The sequence below is a fragment of the Danio rerio genome, chromosome 5 (assembly GCF_049306965.1).
Source record: "Danio rerio strain Tuebingen ecotype United States chromosome 5, GRCz12tu, whole genome shotgun sequence".
In the NCBI taxonomy this organism is placed as follows: Eukaryota; Metazoa; Chordata; class Actinopteri; order Cypriniformes; family Danionidae; genus Danio; species Danio rerio.
Window position 1 is genome coordinate 21,488,259 of NC_133180.1, and position 26,950 is coordinate 21,515,208.

Here is a 26,950-nt window from a genome sequence, read left to right on the forward strand (position 1 = left end):
TTCCGCTGTGGTGACCCTAGATTAATAAAGGGACTAAGCCGGCGGTGGGCAAACTCGGTCCTGGAGGGCCAGTGTCCTGCACAGTTGAGCTCCAACCCTAATCAAACACACCTGCTTATAAATTTCTTGTGATCTTAAAGACACTGATTAGCATGTTCAGGTGTGTTTGACTAGTGTTGGAACAACACTCTGCAGGGACACCGGCCCTCGAGGATCAAGTTTGCCCATCCCTGGACTAAGCTCAAAAGAAAATGAATGAATGAATGAATTTTTACAGTTTATTAATTCATTCATTTTTCCTTCGGCTTAGTCACTTTATTAATTAGGGGCCACCACAGTGGAATGAACTGCCAACTTATCCACCATATGTTTTACAAAGCAGAGGCCCTTCCAGCTGCAACCCAGTACTGTGAAACACTCAAACACACTCACATTCACATACACTGCGGCCAATTTAGCTTATTCAATTCACCTGTATCACATGTCTTTGAGCTGTGGGGAAAACCGGAGCACCTGGAGAAAACCCACACGAACACAGAAAGAAAGTTTATTTAAATACTTATTTATTTACCTACATTAGGTTACTACATTTGCACTATTTTTGATGTATTTAATAATACACAATGCACTGTGTACTGAAGCCAGATCTGGAGCTTATCTAACAAAATAAACAAAAAAACTAGTACACCCAAATTTGTCATAGAAAAATACTAAAGACAATTAAAAAAAATAAAGAGGAAAAATCAAGAAAAGCAAAAATAATTGAAAGATTTAGTTGAAATTTTGTAGGTTGTAGTTTTTTTGTTTTTTTTTTGCAATATTTTGCTTAAATCTAATTATATTATCTTTCAATTTCTAAATATATTTATTAAAATAATATTTTAGTCACTAAACATATCTTTTTAATAAATCTGTTTTGTTTAAATGCATAAAAACACATTGCCTATATTCACTGAGAAATGAATACAAGTATTCATTTTCAAAATGGGGTGTACTCAATTATGATGAGCACTGTATATGAATTAAACAATAAATCAAAAAGGCCACAGATAGTTTATTACATGCCTACTGTATGTTCATGATAAATACAAATAAAGGACAAAGCTCTCATTCAACTCAGTTGTTCTTATGTAAATAGATTACTGGTGGCACAATCTTGTTACACTCAAAAAAATTAGTTTGCTGTTTGTTCAAACTCCTTATTCAAAATGAGCTGAAACAACACAATTCTTAATTTTTAAATTTTTTTTGGGGGGGGGACTTATTTATGTTCAGTCTAGTTAAACTTGTAAAAACCAGTAAGTCAACCTAATTCCTTCATGTTGCCCCAACGTAAATCAATATGCAACCCACAACCTGAAACAGAGTTGTAAAGTACACAAAAAGGTGGCCAGAATCACAATTATGAGCCTCAGACTAAGAATTTGTCAGCTCGGATGATTATTATGATGGTGAAAACTCACTGCCAGCTCACTGGAATGAATGAATGTTCATCCGCTGTGATCCGAGGCTGATCTCCTGCTTCTGAAGACACGTCTCACCCACAGACCCAGAGTTCCTGCAATACTTCAGCTAAGCTCTATTCATGCCTCGCTCTGAATAAAGCTTCTGTCTGCTTCATCCATGTGTGCGTGCATGTGTGCTGGATGTCCAATCTGGTCACTGTGCACTGACAATGATCAGATGGCGATGGGTTTAAAAAAAAAAAGCACACACTGGCATTTTTGACATGGAAATTAGACCTAATATCTTTTTGACATACATCTTTTTGATACACTTTATTAGGTACACTTGTCTAACTGCTCATTAACGCAAATTTCTATTCACTCAATCACATGGCCGCAACGCATAGCATTTAGGCATGTAGACATGGTCAAGACGATCTGCTGCAGTTCAAACTGAGCATCACAATGGGGATTAAAGTGAATTTGAACTTTGTTGTTGTGATATTATCTATTTTAGCTTAGGTTAAAACATAAATACAGTTTCATAAGCTGTAGAAAATATTAATGTCCAATACATTTTCTCTGGCCCTGGTTCAAGAAAAATGATAAAAGCATGCTGAACAGCTATTTCTTGTTGTAATCTGATGATTCATGCTGATCAGACATTACTGCTAAAAGCATCTCGGTGTCAGCTGACCCTCTGCTTTAAGGTGAAATGCAGTGCGGGACATAGGGCTGTTTAAAAGGCTGAATAACTCCACCGCTGAATAAATGCAGAAGCAGAGCACATTTTGCATGACACCACAGTTTGGGGTGAGCCAGAAGAATTGAGGTTTATTTCTTCTGGCTTTTGGGCCTTGAATGACTGTCACATTCGATCAGTGTCCTGCACGTCTGCCGGAAAGAGAAAAAGAAAGTGAAAGCCAACCTGCAGGGCAGAGATGATGAGCCTCTCTACTCTCTTGCAGTTAAAAGCTTTATATTAACTTTCTTTCTTCCTGTCAACTCTCCATTATTTTAGAAGTTTCCATTTAAAATTTGACATGTATTTATTTAGCAGACACTTTTTTTACAAAGTGATTTAAAAAGGAGGATAAAATCAGCATCCGTGACACATTCAATAACCCACATTCTCATATGATCCTCCAACGCAAACGTAAACAATCTACCTATCTACAAAATCTACCTATCTACATATTTCCCCATTTCCACAGACTTATTTAAACAAACCATTGTCATATTGATGATCTGGTGCAGGCCTTCTATGATGATTTGTATTACTATTGTCTCCTAATGTTTTATCCAGAATAGTCTGTTCCTGATTAAAACAACCTGTGCCCACCCCTCTCCTTTTTCACTTCTTTTTTCTCCTCTTTTTTTGATTTGTTAATGTTGATTTTTAATGTGATTGAGACATATTATATTGTCACATTTTTTTTACATCTCAATAAAAACATTGTTTAAGAAAAAAAAAAAACATACCGTAAAAATAAAACCATCAAGAAGCTGTTTTGACTAGCTCAAGGCAATCGATTTTTGATTTAGTGTTTAATTCGTATGAATTCGAACAATCTCATTCATATAATTTAGTATGATTTGCTTTTTCTCCAATGAAGGTTGGGTTTAGGGGTGGGGTTTGGTGCCACAACTCCTTTTTAAAATTGTACATTTTCACTTGACTGAACATGTACGAATTCCTACGAATTTGCAACTAAACTGGCAAAACTTAAAATACTTACATTTTCTCATGAGATCAGGCTGGTTTTGACATTTCCCCATGGTGGCTTGAAGTTGTCATGCTGATTTTGTCAACAGGTTAAGTGTTCCTATAGGTTCTTGGTTTGACGTACATCGTAGTTGAAGTCACGCTACAGGAAAGTGTCACTAAACAAGTCAAATCAATGATCACAGGCCAAAGATTTTAGACTAGGATTAAACTATGGGAAGTTTATTTATAAAGTAATATCGAGAGGATCACGTGCTTATGATTGCTTGCGGCTGGACCCGCATTATCTATTTTACAATGCACCAATCTGATGATTCCTAAGCTACTATGAATACCTTAAGTATCGCAGCTATCTTTGTTTTGAAGAATCCCCTCTTCCACCCCCACTCCTCCTCCTCCTTCCTAGATGGGTGACACGTTGGCCCAGTGCCACCACTGTTGCCTTACAGCAAGAACGTCTCTGGTCCTCTTTACCAAGCCAGCTGACTTTTCTGTACGGAGTTTACAAGTTCTCTCCATGCTCACGTGGGTTTCCCCTGGTTTCCACCCACCGTCCAAAAACATGCAATCTAAATTATTTGACTAATCCAAATCAGCACCATAGACATGCACCTAGTAAGCAGTTATCTATTAGAAGCAATCACTATCTATTCTTTAGCTACTAAAGCAGGGAAGTTCTCGAGATCTCCATCAGCTCAAACTCCGCTCTCGCCTTGCAACGGGAGGGAGCCCCGGGCTCAAGAATCTTATGAGCTTAGGGCTCTCTCCCGGGACAGCATGCCAAACAAGCTTTATAACCAATCATCAGCTAAGAGTGAACTCTTGAATTTAGGTTTTTCCAAATTTATCTTAGATGACCAAATCATGGTTGAAATCGCACAGTACAAGCAGGACTTGTTTTGCATTTTTTAATACATACACATACAGTAGGGTGTGTTCACACCTGTTGTTCAGTTTATTTGGTATGGACGCAGGAAAACAAATGATGCATTGTTGCATTTTCTGCATTTTATTTTTCACAATACATTGCTGCAGTTGAAATTAACCAAAATGCAGTCATTTGACAACATCCACAGCAGCACGATGTATCATTAGATGCATTTCCGATTGGAAATACTTTTCATTCATTCATTCGTTCATTCATTCATTTTCCTTCGGCTTAGTCCTTTTATTTATCAGAGGTCGCCACATTGGAATGAACCGCCAACTTATACAGCATATGTTTTACACAGCAGATGTCCTTCCAGCTGAAAACCATTACTGGGAAACACCAATGCACACTTGCATTCACACTCATACACTATGGCCAATTTAATTTATTCAATTCCCTTATAGTCCATGTCTTTGAACAGTGGGGGGAACCGGAGCACCCAGAGAAAACCCATGCCAACACAGGGAGAATGCAAACTCCACACAGAAATGGCAACTTACCCAGTCAAGACTCCAACCAGCTTCTTCTTCTTGCTGTGAGGTGACAGTGCTAACCATTGAGCCAGCGTGTCGTCATATGCTTTTCAATTGGACAAAACTAACATAAGAGAATATTTTTACAAAACTACCAAAAGTATATAAAAAAAGGATGTCATTTTTGTCACAGGATGACACAGGAAACCAATTGCTAAAACCATTTGAGTTTAAAAAAAATAATAATCTGCACGAGTACTGTGAACTTACTCCATTTAAGTTAAAGTAACGAGGTGTTTAATTAACTCATTACCTTTAACACCAAGTTCAAAACTCATTTCAAATGAATAGAATTAACTTTCAGTAAATTTTGTTAACTACACTCATTTCATTTGATAAAGTTGACTGTTGGTTTCACAGTGTATATACAGTATGCACCTTATACACACTAATATATACAGTTGAAGTCAGAATTATTAGCCCACTTCAAATTTTTTTCTTTTCTTTTTTAATATTTTCCAAATGATGTTTAACAGATTCAGAAAATTTTCACAGTATGTCTGATAATATTTTTTCTTCTGGAGAAAGTCTTATTTGTTTTATTTCGGCTAGAATAAAAGCAGTTTTTAAATTTTTAAACACCATTTTAGGGACAAAATTATTAGCCCCTTTAAGCTATTCATCTTATTCTCCGCTGACGAGAGGGCGCTGCCATTTGAATCTTTTTGGCTTGAGACTTCCGGTCTCATTCACTTCCATTAATTTTTTGACGTTAAAAACTGCTCATTACGCTGCTTGATGTTGCAATTTGATATTTTCTTATTATATTACTCTACTTGGTCTGTATAGTCATGCAAACATTCTGCATTTTAAAATAAGGTCAATATTTTTCCTTGATAATCTACAGAACAGACCATCGTTATACAATAACTTGCGTAATTACCCTAACCTGCCTAGTTAACCTAATTAACATAGTTAAGCCTTAAATAAGTCTTCTATCTAGTAAAATATTATTTACTGCCATCATGGCAAAGATCAAATAAATCCATTATTAGAGATAAGTTATTAAAACTAATATGTCTCGAAATGTGTTGAAAAAATCATCCCTCCGTTAAACAGAAATCAGGGAAAAAATAACCAAGCGGTCTAATAATTCAAGGAGGCCAATAATTCTGACTTCAACTGTATATACAGATACACACTCACATGCATTCACACATATACACATACATCCACACAGATTTTGTCAAATCCACTCACCTACACATTGTGTACATTCAAAATTACACAATATCTTTGCAGAAACCAGAAACATGGGGTGTTTTTAAGTTTGCTCTCTGAGAAACAGTAAGTTCTTGGGAGCACCATTTGTTTTAAATATGTATCTTTCCTAACGTAAATGTCTTCAAATAAATCTTACAGAATTCAAACTTGGATATTAAATAAAGGCACAACATGTCCTACATTTATAGATACAATCTATACTGTAAGTGAGTTATAGGTTATACAAAGCTTGTCTGCAAAAAAAGTCTATATTTGCATATCTCAGTTCTCTTAGTTTGACTTTTTAAAACAGTAAAATCTATTGTTTTACACACAAAAATCACTCTAAATGTTAAATCTCCTAAATTAACTAGAGATTTGTAAATAAAATTAATTCAGTCATAATGGTATGCAAAATATATTTGGACCATAATATAACTTCACGAATAATTTAACAAAAAATGTTTTTGAGACCTTATGATACTCCATACATCTCTATCTCAAATTGTCATGAGAGTTAAAATGAGGTTGCGAGAAAAAAAGCACAGGTTTAAATTTTTTAAAGGCCTGACACATTAGGAAAATGTTGAAAAATGTCAACATTCATTTAACAATCTATTTTTTCGCATAGCAAAATATTATAAACATTCAGAAACCAAAGATAAGTGCCCTATTTTATTAAATTACGAAAGCCATACACACATCACATGAACAAGCAGAATAAAATCTCTTTTATGCTGATTAAACATTATATTTCATTATTGATGATAAATTCAAAGGAAAAACTGTGACATTTTGGACATTATTACAGTCCGAAAAGTCTGTCAGGATGAATTATTTATCCTATAGCACTCGCTGAAAACGACAGAAAAAAGCCAGAGTGAATTATTAAAGGCACATGCAGAATTAATTAGCAGTCAGATGAATAAATAACGAGATTATCTTAAACTCTCGCCTTTAATCCACAAATCCCGCAACAGAAATAGAACCATAGGTGATTTCTGCTGCATCATGCTGGAGCTCAGAGTTTGACTTCAAGAATGAAGAATCATTATCAAAACACAAGAAAAAGCTACATTGTTTGGCTGACAAAAGCAGATCAGCTTTTATTAGACAAAACATTGAGAGAGGGCTATGGATTGGTAGCCTGCAGTATCAAGATACCAGTCAGCGCTTTCCTCTTTTCAGATATGGCTGAACTCCCTCTGCTCTAAAATCCTTCTCAGTGAATATTGCGGTGACCTAAATGCTTTAGAAAAGTGAGGACTTTGAAATGACGCCTTTTTAAAATTGCTCACATGCCAGACTACATTTCCAGGTTCAAAAAAGCTTGAGCCTTGTTCACGCACATGAGCAGAACGAATTTCTGTGTAAATTACTCGTAAACCATTTGAACACAACCTTCCGCATTCAGTTCAGTGCGACGATTTACATAATATTTGGTAGCAAATGTTTTACTGGCAAATTTGTTCTGCTTGTGTTTCGTGAATAAGACCCATTGACAGTCTGCCAGACATTTCTGAGCCTCTTTATTTCATCACATATGAGTGCATTTGTTTGCCATGGTAATGCTTTAAGTGCCGCAGTTTGCTTATAAAAGCAGTCTCTGCAATTATTATTGACTTTGAGGTATTAAGCAAGACTTAATAACTGCAGTCATTTCAGGCCGTGATCCTCAAGGGCAATGGTCTTCTCAAAAAAGGGCTATTATGGAAGAACAAAAGCCAACAGATTGGCTCAAAGACTTAAAGAGGCTTATTTCAACAAAGAACATCCTACACCTCTCAACGGTTAATCATCCAGTGGTAAATTACTAATATGAAGTAATGTGAGACTACCATAGGCACACCCTAAAAAAAAGTTAAATATACTCATATATTAAAGAAATAGTTCACCCAAAATGAAAATGTACTCACTATTTACTCACCGTCAAGTGGTTACAAACATTTACCAAAACAAAAGACATTATTGCTGTAATTGACCTAAATGTCATCCTTACTTTCTAAGGTGAAAGTGAAAGCAGCACCCTTGAACCATCAAAGCACCCATGGAACACTCAAAAAAGCATTAAAGAACCACCCAAATGGCCTTGAGGCACTCTAGAACCACCCAAGACAACTTGGACCACAAAAAAAGCAGCAACACTAGCAAGCTCCCAAAACACCACAGTACCACCAAAGATAAACACTCTTGCAGCATCATAGAACTATCCAAAGAGCACCTTAGAACCAGCCAAAACCCTCCTGCAGTGCTCTAGATCCAACCATAAAGCAATCAGAATCACCCTAAAAACACCTTAGCACAGAAAAACTACTCATACTACCCTAGTAGCCCATTACCAAACACCCAAAACAACCTAGCAGCACTCTAGAACCACATTAAACAACCTAGAAATCTAGAACTATTCAAAAGAAAGGAACAGAAGAAACAAAGTCAAACAAATATAGTTTGGACCAAGTAAGGCAGGGATGTTTAACTCATTTCCTGGAGGCCCGCAGCTCTGCACAGTTTAGATCCAACCCTAATTAAACACAACTGATCAGACTAATTGAGTCTTTCAGGCTTGTTTTAAACCTACAGGTAAGTGTGTTGGAGCAGGGTTGGAACTAAACTGTGCAGGGCTGCAGGGCTGCAGCCTTCCAAGAATTGAGTTTGACACCCCTGAAGTAAAGGGTTAGTAAATGATTTAAGAGCACCTATTTTATCCCCTTTTCAAGATTTAGGATAAGACTTTTGTGTTTGCAGAATGTGTCTGTAAAGTTTCAGCTCAAAACACCCATCAGATTATTTATTATACCTCTGTGTATATTGGAAATGTGAGCTGTTTTGACTTTGTAGCTATTTTTGTTGCCTGTGCCTTTAATGGAAATCAGCTGGTTCTCACTGCCCACCGTTTCAAGTGTGTGTCACAGCCAAGAAATCGCTTACTATTGCTATGATGGGTGTAGCTTTTCCTGCTGCGTCTCACGCATAAGCAGCACAGTGACAGACAAGAATAAATTTCCCTTACTAAAGTAAGAACTTTCCCAAAGGTTATTTGATGTATTTGTTGTGGAGTTAATTCAAGCCTTTCTGCAATGATGAGTCACACGCACAATGTCGTTACAAAGTTCTCGCGCATTTAGCTTTGCACTGTTTTTGCACGGCAAAGCTGACAGGATAAAAGTTAATATCCAGTGTGTATGGACATCCGCTATGTTATTATACAAAATAAACCAGATTTAAGTCCATGAACTGAGATTGAGGCGTCTTCCTTTATAATTATACTGAAATGCAGCAGTGGTAATGAATTATGAAGTGGTGAATTTTACTGTCCTTATTACAAACATGCACTGTTTAAGAAACTTTTTAAACTTGTAAAACTCATTCTTGAGGTGCTGATGATCACAGAAAGCTGAACAGATCTTTTAATCCTGGTTGCTTTGTGCACATCCTGTCTTGTGTATATGATTATATGCAATACTTTGGAGACATGTTAATACACGGCTGTCAATCAACTCTGTGGTCGGGGAAACAGCACTCCTACGTCACATTGCAGTGAGCCTCAAAATGGAAGGGATTTGGATCCTATTTTTAACATATAAAACATTAAACATTTAACATTAAAAAAAGAGACTAATTGTGTTTATATCACTCCAATAGGACTGTGGACACACTATACCTACAGACAGTTATGTCCAAACAGCTAACATCTAACATCATAGGTGCCCTTTAAATAATGATTTGTTTTTTTTAACTGTCTCTTTAAAATGATTGGAGTCCATAAAGTTTTATATTAATACAAACAGGTTTAAAAATCTACAATGTGCCTACAGATGGTTGTAATAAATGTTTAGTGGCTCCAATACTTGATTTATGCAGACACACAATTATTTTAGAAAACAAGATACTGCTATTAACTTCTTTCACATTCTAAAAGTGTTTAGCTGATTCATACTGGCTTACAAATGATAATTCACCAATACATTCCCATATGAATAGTAATCTATGCAATTATTTTAGAAAAAGACATTGCTTTAATTCACTTAAATGTCATCTTCACTTTTTAAGGTTTTTAGTTTGTTCCAATTTGACAGACTAACTTACTACTGGTGGCATTTTGTCAATACCTACAGTACAGTGGCTAAAAAAGCTTAAATGCACTGCAAATAGAACAAACACTAACATATTGAGAAAATATATTTATCAATTTGACAACATGCATGCAAACTCTCACAACACAAAACGGAAAAACACTGCAAACAGCATAAACCACAATGTAAATATCTTAGGGAACCCCAAAAAGTGACTAACCTGGCTGCTGCTGTGCTAATTTAACATTTGATTTCATGTCATTTGCGCAACTCATCAGATTTTAGGGTTAATATATATAAACAAAAGGGAATCGTATGACAAGCTAGTAAAAATAAACCAAAAACTCACATCTCAGCTCTTCAACAACATCACTGACTCCAAACAGGAAGCAGCCATGTGCGTCACTTTTTAGGGTCCCCTAACACATTTCTGTTGAGGTTTGCACTATTTTCAATTAGTCTCTGTAAAATGCATGTGTTGTGAGAATTTGAGTGCACATGTTCATGAAGATGTTTTCTTTATTTGCTACGGTTTATTCTATTTGCATTTGTTTTAATGCAGTGCACTTGAGCTCTCAAATTCAGCGCACAACACTTTGATTAATGTGTACAGATATTTAATGTTTTAAAAAGAATATATTGTATATTGTATAGAATAGAAAACATGTTTTGATTGTGCTATAAAAAAAACTTTCCAACCATAAATCTATTGTATAGCTTCATATGGCAAGTTAAACTTATTCTATACTAAAATGTGTTTGTTGAAAAATTCTTTAGAGATGCAAACATTTATTCTATATGGCAACACCAGTGGAAAAAGAAGTCATAGGTATTAATTTTATTTTCCCTGTATTTTTTTTTTCTGACCCTTAAATTGTCGGTATTGACTTGTACTTTTTAAATCTCTAAAGACTACTGTTTAAGCTATAAAATAATAATTACAATTTTTACATTTTAAAAAAAGTAACTTACATCTTGAAAGACCTGAGGGTGAGTAAATTAACAGAAAAGGTTTAGCTTTTGATAGAACTATGTCTTTAAATATAGACATAATACTGCCTGGTAGTTAAAATTACTCTAGGAAAAAAAAGTCACAGGTATTAATTTTGTTTTACCTGTATGTGTTTTTCTGACCCTTACAATATCAGTACTGTCTTGTACTTTTTAAAATCACCAAAGATTACTGTTTCTGCTAAAATAAAAAATAAAATAAAATAAAAAAAAACTTTAGTTTAGTAATCTGTTCTTTCGCAGAGAAAACTCATTTACATTTTGAAAACACCTAAGGGTGAGTAAATTAACAGAAAAAGTTTAGTTTTTAATTGAACTATGCCTCTAAATATAGTCGTAATTATGTCTGGTAGCTAAAATGACTCGAAAAGAGCTGAGACCCTTCTGAGTTTACAGCAGGGAATCATGGGAGCGCTGATGAGGTCCAGTGACAGCTCATATATTCACTGCACATACGCTCCATATCACAGCTCATTTTCAGCAATATAAAAACATGATGAATTGACCCAGTGCAGCATCACACATTTAAATCAAGGCTGACAAATGCTAATCAATGCACTGATTTGTAGGCATGCAGTCATGTGTGAAATGTGTCTGACATTTCCATGTTAGCTCAGGCTTTGACTCACCCCCGTCTCATTTGCACTTTATTCTGTGTAAGTCCGTCATGAGCATTGCATAAGAATTTCCCTGTAAATAAAAAAAAAGTACAAATACAGACTAACTTTGTCCTCTCGGTTATTTAAGTATACAGTGCATCTAGAAAGTATTCGCTTCACTTTTTCCACTTTTTTTATGTTACAGCCTTATTCCAAAATGGATTAATTTCATTTATTTCCTCAAAATTCTACACACAATACCCCATGGAAATGTGAAAAAAAGAGTTTTTGAAATTGTTGCAAACTTATTACAAATAAAAAACCTGAAAAATCACATGTACATCAGTATTCACAGCCTTTGCCGTGAAGCTCTAAATGTATCACACTCTTGAGATGTTTCAGCAGCTTAATTGGAGTTCACCTGTGGTAAATTCAGTTGATTGGACAAGATTTGAAAAGTTATACACTTGTCTATATGAAATCCCAGGGTTGACAGTGCATGTCAATGCATGAACCAAGCATGATGACAAAGGAATTGTCTGTAGACCTCTGAGACAGGATTGTCTCGAGGCACAAGGCTGGGGAAGGTTACAGAGAAACTCTGCTGCTCTGAAAGTTCTGATGAGCACAGTGGCCTCGATCATCCGTAAGTGGAAAATATTTGGAACTACCAGGACTCTTTCTAGAGCTGGCCGGCCATCTATGCTGAGTGATAGGGGGAGAAGGGCCTTAGTCAGGGAGGTGATCAACAACCTGATGGTCACTCAGTCTGAGCCCCAGTGTTCTTCTGTTGAAAGTGGGGAACCTTACAGGACAACCATATGTTCAGCAATCCACCAATCAGGCCTGTATGGAAGAATGGCCAGACAGAAGCCACTCCTCGCCTGGAATTTGCCAAAAGGCATCTGAAGGACTCGCAGACCACAAGAAGCAAAATTCTCTAGTTTGACGAGGTTAAAGTTGAACTCTTTGGAGTGAATGCTAGGGGTTGTGTTTGGAGAAAAACAGGCTCCGCTCATCACCAGGATAATACCATACCTTCAATGAAGCATGGTGGTGGCAGCATCATGCTGTGGGGATGTTTTTTAGCAGCAGGAACTGGAAGACTAGTCAGGATAGATGAAAAGATGAATGCAGCAATGTACAGAGACATCCTGAATGAAAATCTGCTTCTAAGTGCTCTTGACTACAGACTGGGGTGACTGTTCATCTTCCAGCCAGACAATGACCTAAAGCACACTGCCAAAATATCAGTGGAGTGGCTTCACAACAACTTGGTGAATGTCCTTGAGTGGCCCAGCCAGAGCCCAGACTTAAACCCTATTGCACATCTCTGGAGAGATCTGAAAATGGCTGTTATTTTTAATAAATTCGCAAAAATTTCAAACTCTTTTTTCACATTGTCATTATGGGGTATTGTGTGTAGAGTTAAGGAAATAAATTAATTTAATCCATTTTGGAATAAGGAATAATAAAAAATGTGGAAAAAGTGAAGCGCTATGAATACTTTCTAGATGCACTGTAGCAGATACAGTTGAAATACACTTGTCATTTTCATTTATGATTTTACTTTTAATTATTTATGTTTCATTTTTAATTTTAGCCAAATTTTCAGTATTTTTTAAACTTAATTTTCTATATTTTGTCCATTGAATTGTTTTTTTTTTTACCACAGACCCTCTGATATACGATATATGCAGATAAATAGGCTACAATATACAAACACAAGACATTTTTTGCATTGAGTCAGTGTGAAGTAATCAAGCATAAAATAATATAATAATTGTTTCATCATTAATTCCTCAGGTCAGTAACACTGTGGTGCTTTTAAAATACTGTTTAACTGCTTTTGCGCAGAGATCATCTGTGGATCATTATCGGTTCATGCTGGAGAACATGATCATCTGGTTTTTGAGAGTTCATGTATAATAAATAAATAAGTGGACATCAAATCCTCTTACTTTTAAAATCGTCCACCTCAGCAGACAGTTAAATGTTGTTTGAAGGGGCCTGAAATTCAATACATGTAATTTAAGTGATCTTATTTCCTGCCAGCACATCTTGATATACGACTCCTTATGTTCTACAAGTACATCGCATTTCACTTGGATCCTGACACTGGATCAGATCGGGATATTTAATCTGAGGTCAGTCCAATAAGAGGAAGTACTGGAGCTGTATATATATTGCACATCCAAGACATATAGCACACATATGCTGTAATTCAGACTGAAAATGGAGACCCATTTCCCAAGACACACATATTCACATTACAATAAAGCTTTAACCAGCCAAAATATTAAAGCAGAAAATTAAAGGCATATATTATGAAGTTAAAACCTTTGCTGTAATTGGAAACATGTGACCAGGAGTCAACCCTATTGTATAGAGACAGAACTAATTTGCTGTAATATTTAACTTGAAGACAGTATTATTAGTACATAAAATATGACTGTGGTCAGCCAATTGATTCACCTGTCTATCTCATGTTTCAACAGCCTAATCTATGTTTACATAAACCTTGCTATGGATGGGAAGAAGACATTTTAAAGACACTGCTGTGTTTGTGTGTGCATTGGATAAGGGAAAGATAAGCCAAGTACACTATGTACCTTTACATTTATTTATTTTTTTTAAGATGATTCCTTAAAAAGCATGCAGCCTTTAAATCATCCATTCAGAATAGTTACAGTATGATTGTAATGCATTTCTTTGCAGTCACCCAGTTGGAAAACACAAACTCTAAAAAGTCCCAGACATGGCACATAAAAACACAACAGAAAGCATTGTGTTTCTTAAAATGGATTTTAGGGCAGGTTATTAAATTTGAATTTTAAAGTAAAAGTTGATCTTATTACCTACCTGAACCACTCAAAACAATCTACCAGCACCCTAAAACCATCAAAACACTCTAGAAGCAACCTAGAACCCCTTAAATGCCCTAGCAACACCTAAAAGTACTTGGCAGCAGCCTAGAACCACTTAAAAAATAAAAACAAAGAAGCAGCCCTAGCAATCTCCCTAAACAACACAGTACCACCAAAGTGAAACACCCTTGCAGCAGCATAAAACCCATCCAAATACAAGACTCATGCAGTGGTCTAGAACAGTGGTTCTCAATGTGGGGGGTCGGGACAATGAGGGGGGGGGGGTGGGTTTGGGTGTGATGTCCATTGGATTGCAACCCCTGGGGTTATTATTCCAGATTATCATCACAGCAATAGATTTAGTTGCAGCAGATTGATTTAAAGGTACAATGTTAAACTTTGACGCCTTTATGGCACTCACATATTTTAACAGTAAAGGCCACGACTAAACGAGGAGGAAAATTTCAAAGTCTCCAAAATTAAACCACAAATAATCCTGTGCTATAAAAGGTATAAATTGAGTAAAATTGTTATAAAATTAAACAAAAGAATAATGATTATAAAAAATAGACTGTTGCACTTTTTTTGTGTCGTCAATAAGCTTGTTTACAGTTCCTATTGGTGTGTGTGCGCCATTGTGTGCAATATGTGTATGCTTATAACCACCTTTGAGCATAGAGGGGATCAAGTGACACTGGTGTTGTTATTTTATTGATCACGGGCTGAAAGTTTGAGAACCCCTGGTCTAGAATGCCAAACTGATTTTACAAAGTAGGACATGTTCCTGGATTAACATCTGTTGATCCTGGAACAACATTATAAATCAGCCAATCAGAAATAAGGAATACGTTTGTGTTAACTTTAGGCTTACAGTTAGGTTTATGGACTTGATCAACTACATGATTGTTATCCAACTATTATTCCCCTCTATATATGGGAATAATTTACAGTTATAGGGTAATTTACAGCTTAGGGGTAAGGAATAGTTATGGATTACATTTTCAAACAAAAATGATAATCCAGGATCAACATAGATGTTAATCCAGGATCGCATAGTACTTGGCAAAATCATGATGTGCGCTCTAGAACCACAATTAAAGGAACCACCCAAAGCTAAACAACATAGGACCACCCAAATAAACCACTCTAACAGCGCCTTAACAAACTAACAGCACCCTAGAACCATCCAAAACAAACTACTTTTAACTACTAGTTCTAACTAGAGTTAGAAAAAAAAATATTATAGAAACCTTAAACACCCGGAAATAACCAAAGAAACACTGAGAAGCACCCTTGAACCACCTAAAGTGATTGACACAAAACACCTCAGCAAAACCAAAGAACCCTTAAAAGATACCCTAGCAGCATTCTAGAATCACAGAGAAGCACCCTGGAACCAAACAAAAACAAACTTTGCAAAACACCCCAGGAACACCCTGAAACCACCCAAAGAGAACCATGTCATCCCAGCGGCACCCAAAACACCAAAGAAACACCACCAAAAACACCCTTGCAACACCATAGAACAGACAAAAGAGATCAATAGAAACATTCAAAACAGCCTACGAGATCGCAAAAACTACTCCAAGCACCCTAGCAGCACCATATCAAACACCTAAAACAACCTGGCAGCAAACTGAATGAAACTACATCCACCCAAAACAACATAGAACTATACTCAAAAATCATCCAAAAATCATAGACACCTGTAACACACTACACTGTAAAAAAAAAGAAAAAAAAAGAAAAGATTGTTGCTGGCTTAATTTTTTTTAGTTGAATCAATTTAACTCTTCTAGTCATTTCAACTTAATGTATACATCAATCAAACTGACTAAACATGTTAAGTTGAACTTTGTGTAACTTGTAATAAACTTTTGTATAAGTTGAACGCTGTATAACAAATTAAAATAAGTTAATGTAACATAAAAACTAAGCAAAATGTTGTCCTGACTTTTTGTCATAATGTTTTTTTTCAGTGTAGAAACAGCATAGAAACACTGGGGAACACTCTTAAACCATTTAAAGACAAGAAGAGAAGAACACCCAGCCCCCTTAAAGCCCATAAATGCCTTAGCAGCACCCAAGAACTACAAAGAAGCACCCTAGAACCAAACAAAAAACAAACTATGCAAAATACCACAGGAACACTGTAAAACTACCCAAAGAAAACCATGTCATACATCATTGCAGCATGCTAAAACCATCTAAATCACCCTAGCAGGAACCTTGAACCAACCAAAACTCCTGGAACGTACTGTAAAAATGGACTTTGGTTGTTCGAAAAGGCTTGGTAAGCTGACCAGCTGAAATACATTGACTTTTATGCCATTTCAAAATAAACTGTATTATACGGACTTAAAATATCAAGTTCACTCTTATATATAACTTGAGAAGTAGTCTTTTAGTCATCTAAAGAAATATAAGGGTTGTGATACCTTAGTTTTTGTGGTTTTCTGTGTAGAACCAATACCCCCCCCCCCCCAAAAAAACCCCACCCACATAATTTTTAAATGTAACTGTAACATCTTCACTTCAAATGAAAGTTTTAAAAGAGTGTGTTACTTCTGCCTCAAATCAGAAAGATCCCAAGCAGTTTTTCACTTTCTTAAGATTTAATTAGCATGAACTTGTTACAGTGGCAGTGTTATTCCACAGTGGCAGGCAAAAATCATTTTCTAGTTGCAGAAGTGCAGTGCCAGGATGAAGCAGCTCACGGTGACTGTGCTGGGGTGTGTGATTGGCTCAGGGCTCAGGGGATGATGAGGGCAGTCCACTATCTGCATTGCAGACTGGGGAAAATAAGGGCTTAAATCTCATTCAGCTCTCTATATGGGACACCCATAGACAGAAGCACCAACAGAGAAGAAAAGACCATCAGAGGAAATGAGAAAACTCTTTGGGCACTTGAAAAAAAAAATCCCCCTCAAAAAACATAGTCCTGCTATCTAACATGAACAGATGGTAGCTTTAATCAATAAAAATGCAGGTAGGACATCAAAAACCCAAATAAGGTTTACATCACAACCAGAAAGCGAAAACCACATACAAAAAAGTCAAATAAACACCAGAGCAGGCAACCTCACAAAAAACCTATTCAAATTAAGTGACATAAGAAAACACCATTGATCTGAAATCATTGCAGAGCTCCAGTGTTTACATTTGAGAGGGAATTCATCTTATGAGTAGTTTGTTGTCACAACATCTTGACCATCTTAATATTGAAACTTTCAGTAAGAAAAAAATACCATGGCAGTATTTAAAGTGTTTCATGGAATCAAAGTTAACTTCGTTTATTTTGCTTGCACATGTTAGCTATGTTTCCATCAAAATGTTTTTGTGTGCATTTTGGTATATCACTCACTCAGCCACTGTGGAATGAACCGCCAATTACTTTGGTATAAGTTTTACAAAGTGGCTGCCCTTCCAGCCACAACCCAGCACCGAAAGTACAATCCTCAGGGCTGGGAAACACTCACACACTCTTACATTCACACACTATACGGCAAAATTAGCTTATCCAGTCAAGCCCAAATGTTTTCATACCCCCGGCAAATTCTGACTTAAAGTAACTATTACTCAACCAGCAATTTTTTTTTACAATCGAACAAAAAGTTGCATGTCCAAAATGATTCATGCCCTTTGCAAACTGTCACACTCTATGGGAAAATTCTATGTTTGCACCTTTCCAAAAAGTCCAGGCTGTTCTAAAGCATCCTAATTACCCTGATTCATTAGAATAAGCTGTTTTAACCAACTCAACAGGTGAAAACAGGAAGCTCTCTGCTGTTGGTTTGTGGACAGTCATGACAAAGTCCCTTTAAAGCAAGTCATTTCACTCTGTGGCCATCTTTGAAACGCCTTCATTGGCAGTATGCACGGGCATTCTTTCTGAATGGAGAAACGTGAAATTCTCCAAAACCGTTTGCAAAGCTTACGATTACATTTCATATTTGGAATCACCAATAAAATTAAGCAACATCTGTCTCATAAGTTTAATTTCTAACCGTTCGAATCAAACAAAATCTGCATATTTTTAGGTTGCCCGAGCTTATGCACATACACACGAGATCACGATACCAACCTCATTTATGGCTGTTCTACACATTATCATCCACTGGATAGTGATCATCAGATCGTGCTGGTCTTCTAAAGTAATTCACAACTTGGTCTTGATGGTGGATCTCCTCCAGAAATGACAGTGACTCTTTGTTTACAAGATTGTGTATCAGGCGATGAGTTGTTGTTGTCATGTGACGTGCGTTTGACAGTACTGTCTGTACTTCGTGTTCATTTCATATAGATTACAAAACTAAAAAACTTTTGTTTTCAAGTGCACTTGGTTCATTTAAAAGTATAGATTTTGAATTTGATGTGGATATATTTCTTATGTCTATGAAGCAAGTATTCGCTGAGATTCCAGTGTGTTTGTTGACCACCAAACTGTCAAAAAAGCACACATCTGCTCCGAGTTTCTCCCCCAGAGAAACATCAGTCTATAGCGATCAATGATTGGCTCCTGTACTAGTAGGCAGGGCTTAATTCGCCATTTCGACCGTTACACTTTTCCCCATTCAAAACTATTCGAGTGACATGTCTTGTGCATTCTACAGTCTTTGGTCATTGCTAAGACTATTAATAACTCCCCAGTTAATTTTACAACCCATGTGAAAAGTCATGGTGTTACACTTGATGGTATGCTCTCGTTTGTTTCCCGTATTAGTATTATCTCACATTCTGCATTTTTTCATTTGCAAGACTTCGCTCTTCATTATCTCAACAAAGTACTGAAATGCTTGTTAATGCACAAGTTACATCAATGATTGATTATTGTAACTCTCTCCTATCTGAAATTCCTGATAAGCAACTTCATAAACTACAGTTAATTCAGAATTCAGCAGTTAGGTTAATCTGGCACCTCTCTGATCTTCTTCATTGGTAGACTCCCTTGCGCTCACTGTGATCTTCTTGTTATTGGTCCAAATTTTAAGATGAGGTCATTTGGTGGCAGGACTTTTACTTGCATATAGCACCAAAGTTATGGCACTCCCAGACATTGCATATTTGTCAGGTGGACTTTTAAATCTCAGATAAAAACTTTTCTGTTCAGGATTGCTTTTAATAATTTTCTGGTCTAATATCCAATCTATAATTTATTGAATTTTTTTAATTATTACTTTTTTGGGGGGGTGAACTATCCTTTTAATTATGAATTACAAAAAATGCCTTCTTTTGCGACTTCTCATCCAAACACAAAGCTCACATGACATTGAACAAACACCTTATTCACAAGAGTATTTTTAAAAGTACTATCTGTTTGAGAGCTGATAAGCAGGAAGCTATTTTTGAGATGCACAGTTCAGAGAAAGTGCTTTGCTCTACTCCTGCAGACTTAAGGCTATGAACATACTGTAATAAAGGATTGCATTCATTTGCCGATTTGCTGCAACCAGAAAAAGGTCAACACTGAGGTCAGCACAATCTATTGTTGCTGCTTCCTAAGCAGAGAGAAAAAATGATCCTCACTCTCTCTCTCTCTCTCATAACGCTGTGGCAAACAATAAACTCGCTAACATTGTTATGCAGAGTGGGAGGAAAAACCTATCCAAAAAATTACACAGATACAATTAGCTGACTAGAGGCGAAAACTCAAAGATCTGCTCTCAGCTAAAATCCTGTGAACAGCGGAGACACACAGATATGCAGACTTTAGGCAAGCTCTATTTTAGGAGAGCACAGCCTGGTTTATAGTCTGTACACACACACACACACACACACACACACACACACACACACAAACCCAACACAAATGTTCTTTGCAGACTCATAACCATAGTAAGCAGAGGCATCATAGCACTCTTTCATCCAAAGGTCACATCTGCATGTTTACTGCTCACAAAACCAACATTTCAACTGCCAACAAATGTAAATCTGCAAAATATCCTGTTTTTTCCCCAAAATGCTCTTTCACAGAGGGTTGTGCAATGCAGCAGATGGAGAGAATAAAAAAAAAAACATGGCAAAACAGGACTAGAAATATAGCTGACTCTGAATGGGGATGATGGTGAAATGTTTGGTACATCCAGGCAGTGATGATACCAGATCAAAACCTTGACCTATAATCCATCATTCTCCAGTTGGGCCTAAATATAGGCAACAGAAATGACAAGCGATGTAACAGGGACCTGTATTTGCCATTACATCTATATTTAATATGCCACACACACATTTTTCCCAGCATATGCTATTCTACATTAACCGGCCACTTTATACACCTGTCAAACTGCCCGGTAATGCATATTTCTTATCAGCCAGTCATATGGCAGCACCTCAATGCATTTAGGCATGTAGACATGGTCAAGACAATCTGCAGCCGTTCAAACCGAGCATCAGAAAGGAGCAGAAAGGTGATTTAAGTGACCTTGAACGTGGCATGGTTGTTGGTCCCAGACGGGTTGGTCTGAGTATGCACAAACATGCAACGCCCAGCGTAGACAAGGCAAGGCAAACTTTATTTATAGAGCACAATTTTACACAACCGTAGTTGATCCAAAGTGCTTTACAATAAAATAAACTAGACAATAAAACTAAAAATAACTGGTATTAAAAATACAATGAAATATTTAAAAGTAATAATAAAATATAAATAATAAAAAATAACATGCATGCATCAGTCAAAGGCAAGAGAGTAAAAATAAGTCTTTAAGTTAGATTTAAAAGCATCCAAAGAAGGAGAGATTCTGATGTTCAGAAGGAGACTGTTCCAGAGGCTTGGGGCCGCAAAAATGAAAGCTCGATCCCCTTTTGACTTGCAGCGAGACCGAGGGACAGACAGAAGAAACTGGTCATGGGATCTTAAGAGTCTACAAGCTGTATATGGCCTAATAAGCTCGCTGACATAGGCCGGGGCAGAGTTGTGCAAAGCTTTATAAGTGAAAAGAAGAATTTTAAAATCAACTCTGTATTTTATAGGTAGCCAGTGCAATGAGGCGAGGACAGGGGAGATATGATCTCTTTTCTTAGTTCCTGTTATTAATCTGGCGGCTGCATTTTGGACCAACTGTAGTCGTAGGACAACACACTTACTCTTTGTAAACTTTCTTCAATCCGAGTGCCAGATAAATAGACTTTCCAGACATTAATAATGTCCAAAATGTCCTTGTTTTCCCTTTGAATTTGATCTGTGTTCCTACAGAGACTCCTTCCTCAGCATCAGCAGCCTGTCAGAAAGACTGAAGACAGAGAATCTACTGTGTTGACGGATGGGAAAAAGACAGACTGAAAGGTAAGACGAAAGGTGACCGAGGGAGTATTTTCAGCCGTGCTTTATTTCTTTCTCCGTGTCCTCTGAGCTGCTCTGATTTGTCCTTATCACTGTTTTCAGACACACTGCTTTGCTACACAAACATCCAGATCTTCCCCTTCAGTAAACTCTGAGGAAGGCACAAACACAGAGATTGGCAATAGTGAACACTCAGCTGTGAACATCAACACAGCTGCCCTTCATTCCTGATGCAAATACACAGTAGCTTCAGCTCTTATCTCACTCGCTGGATCATTTGTTTGACTGCTGTCTTTCTTGATTAGCATCGCAGAGGAAATATTTATTGTGCAGAGGCTGACCTCATTCTCAGTTTTGAGTATAAACTTCATCTCAGTTTTCCAAAAGAGCACACATTTGAGAAAACTGCGAATGTTAAAAATGCGCTAAAACATTTTTACGCTGACAACATTTTGCATACTGTTTATTCCAGAATCAAACAAAAAAATACACAGCATTCTGGGTAGCTTTGCAGCCATCTATGATGAAATGACAGCTGCTGCTTTTGTTTTCAGTTGGCTAATTTTAACTGGCTAGTTGCTCATTTTGCTATATTAGAGAGAAGAAAACAAAAAAAGCCCACACATATACTTGCACATAGACACTGACAAGAGAAACAAACTAAAACACCAGGTAGCCAGGAATGTGTTTCACCTATTTTTCACACAACAAAAACACATACAATGTATAAACTGAGCCAAAAACACTTTCTAGAGTGCTGTTTTCACCCTTAACTTGGATCAATTTGACATATTCATGCTAAAACAACAATCTCCTGATTCAGGTTCACTTATGGTGAGAAAGTATTTTAACCCAACAGACCAGCAAACCAGGCTTTATCACATATGAGTTACTATAAGGCCAGACAGAATCTGTGGACATTTATTTGTTATTTCTCCAGAGAATTTTGTTAAAAATCTGTGGATTTATGCGGAATGATTTGAGAAGTATGATAACAAAAATCCTAATAAATGAAATAAAAATTATACATTTTTAACTTTAACTTTAGCTTTACAATGCAAATCCAGTTAGATCCACTTATTTGGTAAAAAAAAAAAAGCAAGTCTGTCATATAATATAGCTACTAAACGACAGAAAATATATTACTATTATTATATCTCAATAATATTAGTGAAATTAATTTTAAAACTGAATAAATATAAAATTACACACATTTACTCAAGTAAATACACAGATAAAATGAAGGGCTAAAATTTTGTAAATATCTGTGGATTTCTGCATGTGCAGATTCTGTGTGGTCCTAGTTATTACACATGTTTCTTTAATTAATTAATCTAGAGTAAAGATTTGGTCAATCTGGTCAGATGAAGAACATATTTCAGAACAAATGTCCAAAACACAATTTTAAAAAGCCTAAATTCTTGATCTAAATGATGAAATAGTATAAAGACAGCTTCAAAGAAAGCTACAATAGAACTGCAGCACTGTTGTTTATCCATCCAGATGGATGACTGACAGTATCTAATATGAAGAGGCAGCTACAGATGAGATTTTGGTGGATGACACTGAACCAATGTTAATTTTGACCTATTTGTAAGCATTTACATTTAGCAGATGCTTTTGTTCAAAGTGACTAACAATTGAGGAGGTATTCAGCGATTCAACAAGAAGAGGCAATACATACAAGAAGTGCTATTTGTTTAAAATAACTTGTTTGTGCTCAGAGAATTTAGTGCTAGAGTAGGAGTTTTGTTTTTTGACAGAGAGAGAGAGAGAGAGAGAGAGAGAGAGAGAGAATTCAATAGGTGGTTTTAGAATTATTTACTGTGGTTCATGTATTCTTGGAAGAGATGAGTTTCTAGTTGTCATTTGAAGGATACCAGTGTATCCACAATCCAAGCAGGAATAGGAAGATCACTCCACCCGAGTGGAACACTGAATGAAAAGGTTTTGGTAAGCGATTTATAGAAACAAGCTGGAATAGTTACTTCTGGTGAGGAAGCAAAGTAAACAATAACATAATTAATATTTTTGGATGTGATAGAAGGTGTTATAAAACATTAATATGACACAAATGGAATGTTATAAGAATGTAAAATTCTGTAGACATTCATGCAACGTGAGATTGAAATGTTATGAAAAATGTTTGAAACAAAAAAAAATAATAATCACACGGCGACATAAGTCAGTGGGTAAGTCAGTGGTTAGCACTGTCACCTCACATCAAGAAGGTTGCTGGTTTGTGTCCTGACTGGGTCTGTTGGCATTTCTGTGTTTGAGTTTGCATGTTCTCCCCGTGTTCGCGTGGGTTTCCTCTGGTGCTCCAGTTTCCCCCACAGTCCAAAGACATCCGGTATAGATTAATTGAATTAGCTAAATTGGCCATAGTGTATGTGTGTGAATGAGTGTATGGGTGTTTCCCAGTGCTGGGTGGCAGCATGGAAGGGCATCCACTGTGTAAAACATATGCTGGTTAAGTTGGTGGTTTATTTCACTGTGCCGACTCCTGATTAATAAAGTTGATAAGCCAAAGAAAAATGAATGAATGAGTAATTATAAACAAAGAACTTATGTTAATAAATTGATGTTTCGTACATTTTTTAATAATTTTAAACATAATATTATTATATAACTTAATGTTAAGGTGAAGGGATTGTTTACAGGACCTAAAATTGTTATGGGCAATACAGCTCTAAAACCATCTTTCACTAAATCAACTCTAAAACTAGACAACAGTCAAGAAGCTCCAGTTGATAGTTCATTGAAAGACACTGAACCAAAGGCAGAATAGAAAATCTGAACCAATGCTCAGATGTTTTTCCCCATCAGTACAGCCTGAGTGAGTGCGAATGTGTGTGTGCAAGGAAAAAGAGCGACATGTGTCTTCATTTCCCTTTATGCCTGATTTCCCCTTCGTCTGGATGTGAACTCTCGCCTGCAGCGACACTGACTGTGATACGACACACCTGCGCTCTCCCACGCCAGACAAGAACAAGAGAAGGCCGATCTGCCCTGGCTTCATTTGTAAAGGGATCCCACAGGTCAGCTGGAGGTCATGGAAAGATCAGCCAAGCCATAGGGCAGTTCTCCAAAGACCTGTGCTCTTCCCCGAGCTCCTCTCTCATTGCATTCAGTCCTGTCAGGTCACAGAGATATCAATTCCCAACAACACACACATCCAAAGCCTACAAATCCTACTCTCAATTACCCACCTTTTTATTCACATGTGACCCCTGTGTTTCAAATTAAGGGTTGTACTTCGGGTTTGAGGAGCTTTTATTCAAAATAACTGAAACAAAACATTTCAAATATTAAAACTGTGCTAAAAACAATCCACATATGTAGTGATTATTATTATTGATCATGAAAATGTGTCATACTTCATTTTTAACATGACATTAGTATCTATCACAATCGTATCTGTGGCCTAAGATTTTTCGAGTTCTCTGTTTTGTTCCTCCAGATATTTCTTTTCTGTTTGAATTCCTCATGGTATGCAGTAATATTTAATATATGTCTATTGCAAAGGAACGACTTGCTTAGATTTTTGGGGGATATTCATGGTCTCTGTCTTTCTGTTTTACTTTAAAAAAGCTGAAAACCTTTTGACACCCTTAGGAGGAAAAACAAACACTATGGAAGTCAGTGGTTACAGGCTTGCAACTATCTTCAAAACACACTCACCGGCCACTTTATTAAGTACACCTGTCCAACTGCTTGTTAACGAAAATTTCTAATCAGCCAATCACATGGCAGCAACTCAATGCATTTAGGCATGTAGACATGGTCAAGACGATCTGCTGCAGTTCAAACCGAGCATCAGAATGAGGAAGAAATGGGATTTAAGTGACTTTGAACTTGGCATGGTGCCTGACGGGTTGGTCTGAGTATTTCAGAAACTGCTAGGGTTTACAGAGAATGGTCTGAAAAAGAGAAAATAGGTCAGAGGAGAATGGCCTGTCTGCTTTGAGGTGATAGAAAGGCAACAGTAACTCAAGCAACCACTCGTTACAAATAAGATAAGCAGAAGAGTATCTCTGAATGCACAACACATCCAACCTTGAGGCAGATGGGATACAGCAGCAGAAGACTACACTATCTTCCACTCTTGTCAGCTAAGAACAGGAAACTAAGGCAACAATTCGCACAGGCTCACCAAAATTAGACAAAATATGAGAAAAACGTTGCCTGGTCTGATGAGTCTCACTTACTGCTACAACATTCGGATAGTAGGGTCAGATTTGGGTATCAACCAAGCATGGATCAATCCTCCCTTGTATCAACAGTCTAGGCTGGTGGTGGTGATTGTATTAGTGTGGGGGATATTTTCTGGGCACATTTTGGGCCCATTATCACTTGAGCATTGTTGCTGACCATGTCCATCCCTTTATGACCACAATGTACCCACCTTCTGATGGTTACTTCCAGCAGGATAACGTGCCATGTCATAAAGCGTGAATCTCAAATTAGCCACTAAACTGACAAATTGTAAAATATGTATGTTTCCTCATGTGATCAGGCTGCTCAGACTGGTTTCTTGAACATGACAATAAGTTCGCTAAACTCAAATGGCCTCCACAATCACCAGATCTCAATCCAATAGAGCAGCTTTGGGATGTGGTGGAATGGGAGATTCATGGATTCAAGGCAAAAGGGGGTCCAGTCCGGTACTAATAAGGTATACCTATTAAAGTGGCCGGTGAGTGTATCTTTTGTGTTCGACAGAAATAAGAAACTAAAACAGTTTTGAAACAAGTGAATGAGGAGTAGGCTGAATGTTGACAGAATATACACACTATCCCTTTAATTCGACTTAGTTGCCTTTTAACACTGGATAGCTGAATAATTCCACCTCACTGTACAAACTTTTTTTAAAACATTTTACCGAATGTTTACAATTTGACGGAAGTTAGGCTTATATTTGGCGCAACGCATCATGGGACATAGGAAAAAGGCGGTTACAGGTGAAACAAACACTCTCGAATGTCCTTGTCATCTGACTGCGCAGTGTTTCAGGCTGCAGTGTATTGATCTGCTGCTAGCTGTAAATGAGCCGCTGTGGTGGCATCCAGCCTGATGTTGCATTGAGCCGGGGTATATTGATCTGCCATCCAAACTGCAGCCTCAACCGACTATTATTAGTGCTTCTGCTCTTTAGTTATACAGAGAACAGACACTGGAAATGCAACAAATCAAGTCGTTCAGATTATATAACCTCTAGTGTGCATTGGATGTGACAAACAATAAGTGCTCATTCAGAAGTGGAGTGGTGCTAAATGT

General features: G+C 36.9%; 1 protein-coding gene across 1 annotated transcript in view; it reads right to left on the reverse strand.

Moving 5' to 3' along the window:
- wscd2 (WSC domain containing 2) overlaps positions 1-10,291 on the reverse strand; it is a 143,917-nt gene extending 133,626 nt beyond the window's left edge. Inside the window, exon 1 of the mRNA XM_073950540.1 lies at positions 10,261-10,291. The gene's annotated coding sequence lies outside the window, so the exon portion shown is untranslated. The remainder of the gene's footprint in view (positions 1-10,260) is intronic.
- Positions 10,292-26,950: the final 16,659 nt, after the last annotated feature.